Raw genomic sequence first — 5054 nt, 5'->3', positions numbered from 1 at the left:
TGGAAGACGACACCCAGGTCTCCGGCTGGAGAACCATGAGATTGGAAACATGAGGGGAGGGGCAGTTTGGAAAAAGATGACAGACAAGTTCAGGTGCACATGGGACTCCGTTACTTCTTTCAGTGAGTGGTCGCTGAACACTTAGGGTCTGCCTGGTACAGTTCTGGGGGCTGGGAGCACAGCCGTGAGCCCCAGGGAACACCAGCGCTTAAAGTCTGCTGAGTTCCTGAGTTCCGGAACAAGAAGAGGGAACTTAAATTGAGCAGCTTTGTCTCAAGGTAGAGTTGATCAAGATTTGAAGCCCCAATCATTCCACATAATTCAAGTCTGAACTAAACTACACCAGTACAGAGGGTCTGTCAGCTCACGAGAAGCCCCCAGTCCCCATCAAGTCACAGTCTTTCAGTCCCTTTGAGTCACTTACCATGCTCTGAGATTGTCTTGTTTATTTATGTTTATTATCTGTTTTTCCTCTGGAATCTAAGCATCATGATGTCAGGGATCTTTAAGGCCACATAGATTTCAGGCTTTGGGGAAAGAAAACATGTTTTCAGGACCCCCACTTCCCATCCTCCCCAGCAGAGGCGGACTAGGACACACACTTCCCTCTCCCTCTTCTGTGTCTCATAGCCTTGGATCACGTGGATTTTCTGTCCCTATGTTGACTCTTCATAAGTGTCCATAACTCTGCTGGAGGGATACTGGGTGCTCCCCAGGAGAATCTGGTAACTAATGATTCAGAACAAAGCTTTGAATTTTCACAAACCAACTCCGTTTGCATTTTGTAACCTCCGAAAGTATGATAGTGATCATCCCTCCCAAAATACATATTATATGCATGTATGTATTATTTAGTTCTATTTTGTTATCGGTGAAATTAAAAGAATGTAAAATGAGTCATAATGGGAAAGCCGAAGAACAATAAAGAAATGGAGCCCTTGTGGGATAATCCACAGCATGCTGTGCTTTCATACCGATATTCCAAATAGACTCAATACTTATGGGCCTTTCCATTGTGTTTTACCTTTTTTTTTTTGTCCATTTTTATCTGTTAATGCTGAGAAATTGAAGGACATTTTAAACTTAAACTTTGAAACTAAGCTACTTCAGCTAATTCCTTTAAAACACATTTCAAAAATGAAGCTAAGCAGTTGAAACTGCTGCTAGCCTGGGTCCTCTCACCATGGATAACCAAGAAAATGTTTTTCAAATGTCTGAAGCCCATATGCAGAGCTACAAGGGCGATGACCCACTTGGTGAATGGGAAAGTTACATGCGATGGGTAGAAGAGAATTTTCCTGAGAATAAAGAATACTTCAGTTCAGTCGCTCAGTCGTGTCCGACTCTTTGTGACCCCATGGACTGCAGCACGCCAGGCCTCCCTGTCCATCACCAATTCCTGGAGTTTACACAAACTCATGTCCATTGAGTCGGTGATGCCGTCCAACCATCTAATCCAACCATTCTCTTCCCGCCTTCAGTCTTTCCCAGCATCAGGGTCTTTTCAAATGAGTCAGTTCTTCAAATCAGGTGGCCAAAGTATTGGAGCTTCAGCTTCACTCCTTCCAGTGAATATTCAGGACTGATTTCCTTTAGGATTGACTGGTTGGATCTCCTTGCAGTCCAAGGGACTCTCAAGAGTCTTCTCCAACACCACAGTTCAAAAGCATCAATTCTTCGGCGCTCAGCTTTCTTCACAGTCCAACTCTCACATTCATACGTGACCACTGGAAAAACCATAGCCTTGACTAGACAGACCTTTGTTGGCAAAGTAATGTCTCTGCTTTTTAATATGCTGTCTAAGTTGGTCATAACTTTCCTTCCAAGGAGTAAGCATCTTTTAATTTCATGGCAGCAATCACCATCTGCAGTGATTTTGGAGCCCCAAAATAGTAAGTCTGTCACTGTTTCCATTGTTTCCCCACCTATTTGCCATGAAGTGATGGGACCAGATGCCATAATCTTAGTTTTCTGAATGTTGAGTTTTAAGCCAACTTTTTCACTCTCCTCTTTCACTTTCATCAAGAGGCTCTTTAGTTCTGCTTCGCTTTCTGCCATAAGTGTGGTGTCATCTGCATATCTGAGGTATTGATATTTCTCCCGGCAATCTTGATTCCAGCTTGTGCTTCCTCCAGCCCAGCGTTTCTCATGATGTACTCCGCATAGAAGTTAAATAAGCAGGGTGACAATATATAGCCTTGATGTACTCCTTTCCCAATTTGGAACCAGTCTGTTGTTCCATGTCCAGCTCTAACTGTTGCTTTTTGACCTGCATACAGATTTCTCAAGAGGCAGGTCAGGAGCTCTGGTATTCCCATCTCTTGAAGAATTTCCCCCAGTTTGTTGTGAACAACTTCATCAGAGCATCTAATGAAGGAATTTTTAGATAAGAAGAGATATCACAATGACCAAGGTTCATCAACTATTGTTTAAAATTTTCCGAGTGCAACAGTGACCATCACCAGTTTTTTCAGTTTCTGTACAACCACGGGATCGGAACCTGGTCAGCTCCTCTGGCAAACCTAGGGAGCTGCTGCAACAACAGTACAGGGTGTTTCAGACACGCCTCACTGAAACCATTTGCCAACACAAGCGAGAACCTCAGAACCTCTGCTTGATGCTCAGATTTTAAATCAAAGGTAACATCAAAATCAAATCCAGGAAATAACTCAGCCTGCATTTCTAAGAGTCAGAGTCCACAACTTTCTGGAGCAACACCTGCAGCTGGTGATAAAGGGTCGAACATGGAACAGAGTGATCACGATTTCTAAATCAGGATATTCTGCACACCCATCTGTGGCAGACAAAGCTGATGTTCAGCAGTTTGTCATGCATTGCAAGGAGAAGCTTATTCGCGGAGAATCAGAGTTTTCCTTCAAAGAGCTGAGAGCCCAGAAATACAATCTACAGAGAGAGCATGAACAATGGGTAAGTGAAGAGAGACATTATATGAAAAGGAAAGAAGCAAATGCTTTTGAAGAACAACTATTAAAACAGAAAATGGATGAGCTTCATAAGAAGTTACACCAAGTAGCAGAGATGTCTCATGAGAACCTTCCCTCCTCCCAGGGGACATCTGAAGTCAGTCCAGCATGTTTGGGGCCACACACAGACTCCCAGCAGGAACTAAGAGCTCCAGGTCTTCCGGCCATCCCTCAGCAGACCTCAAAGAATGAGGACGAGAAACCCAGAGAGGCCACTTCTATTCCTCTTATGGCAAATGCTGTCACCACTGCTTTGGTGTTCCCAACCATCAACCAGAGTGTAGCTTGCCCGGTTCCTTTGGCAGGCCAGCCAGTGATGGACACCATGTTTTCAGGGGCCAGCAAAGATGCCAGGTGTGTGAACAAAAGTACTCATGAATTCAGGCCACAGAGTGGAGCAGACATAAAAGAAGGGTGTGAAACACAGAGGTTACTAACACAAGTTCCTTTCACACAACTCCAAACACATCACTGGCACTGGTTCAGGCAACACCATCCAAAGTGCAGCCATCACCCATAGTGCACACAAAAGAAGCTCTCGGTTTCATCGTGAATGTTTCAGGCTCCTACAGTTCCTGATATTTCTGATGACAAAGAGGAATGGCCATCTCTAGGTCAAAATGAAGATGCGTTTGAAGCCAAGTTTCAAAAAAAATGTAACATCTTCTGGGGCTTGGGGAGTCAGTAAGATCATCTCTTTTTTGTCATCTGCTTTTCCTGTATTTGAAGATGGAAACAAAAAAAATTATGGATTACCACAGCCAAAAAAAATAAACCTGCAGGAGCCAGGACCTTTGGAGAATGTCCCATGAGCTGGTTTCCTACAAAACCAAATGAAGTGCCTCACACTGATGAGTTTCTGGATGATTCAGCCGTGGGGGGCATCTGCTGCAACAAAAGCCTGGTGCCCAGCCCCAAGAGCCCAGGAGACTTTAGGTTCGCCGTGCAGCTCGCATCCACAGGCTTCCCATGGACTCCGTGCACCCACTGGAAGATAAAGAAAATATGGTAGGAAACCAGCACACCCATGTAGCTTTGGATTCTTTCAAAAGAAACAAGGTGGAACCCTTGAAAGAGAGAAAGTTCAGTCCAATTGAAGAGATAAGACGAGACTAACTGTGCCCCACAGATGTCCCTTCTGTGTCCTTGCTCTGTCTGGGCCAGCCTGCTGCAGCTGTGCTGACCAGCAAGGCAGAGTGGAACCTCAAGTCCTGTAAAGTCACAGACCCTGACTTTGCCATTGAAGAGGATCCGGCAGAAGCCAGCGCTGGGCTCCAGGCTGAACTGATGCAGGCTGGCTCACTTGGGAATGTAGACATTCCAGACTTCACTGTTGAGAATTCCTGGGATGAGGAGTTGATTCTCAAACTTTTATCTGGGCTTTCTAAACCAGTGAGTTCCTATCCAAATACTTATGAATGGACATGTAAGCTTCCAGCCATCAAGCCCAAGACTGAATTCCAACTAGGCTCTTTGCTGGTCTACGTTGATCACCTTCTTGGAGAAGGGGCCTTTGCCCAAGTCTATGAAGTTACCCATGGAGATGTGAAAAATAGCAAAAATAAGGAGAAATTTGTTTTGAAGGTAAACAATCTGTACATTATAGAAATGAATTTTAGAAAAAAAAAATTAAGCTGATGCGAGTGTGTTAAACGGAGAAGCTGGTCAGAAACCAGCTCTCCTGAACTCCAGGTGTGCATGCTCTCCAAAATGATGCCATCCAGATTACAAATGTGGAGGGCCCTCGATGTGAATAGGGAGAAAAAAAAAAAAAAAATCCATCTTACAAAGGAAATTGGGCATCCTAAATTGGTTCAATGAAGTCGTGGACCAACTGCACATTCCGCTAGGAGAATTGCTTTCTGCCGTCCTCGAGCAATGGAGGGAGGAAGAATACATTACAATAGATGGCACTTACTCTGTATATGACTGAATTAAGAATTCTCCACATTGATGTATTCCTAACCACTGAATAGGGGGAAATCAGACTCAGTTAACAGTCCCCTTCCTCTCTTGTAATCAACACTGCAGCTCTGCCCTGTCTTTAGGAGAACTCTCACTGGCCTGAAG

At 44.3% G+C, this 5054-nt stretch overlaps 1 pseudogene; it reads left to right on the top strand.

Annotated features, from left to right (window-relative positions):
- Positions 1-1183: 1183 nt before the first annotated feature.
- Positions 1184-4741, top strand: LOC133044245 (mitotic checkpoint serine/threonine-protein kinase BUB1-like; annotated as a pseudogene).
- Positions 4742-5054: the final 313 nt, after the last annotated feature.

The sequence above is a fragment of the Dama dama genome, chromosome 23 (assembly GCF_033118175.1).
Source record: "Dama dama isolate Ldn47 chromosome 23, ASM3311817v1, whole genome shotgun sequence".
NCBI lineage: Eukaryota > Metazoa > Chordata > Mammalia > Artiodactyla > Cervidae > Dama > Dama dama.
Note: the sequence above shows the minus strand (reverse complement) of the source record. Positions and strands in the feature narration are given on the sequence as shown.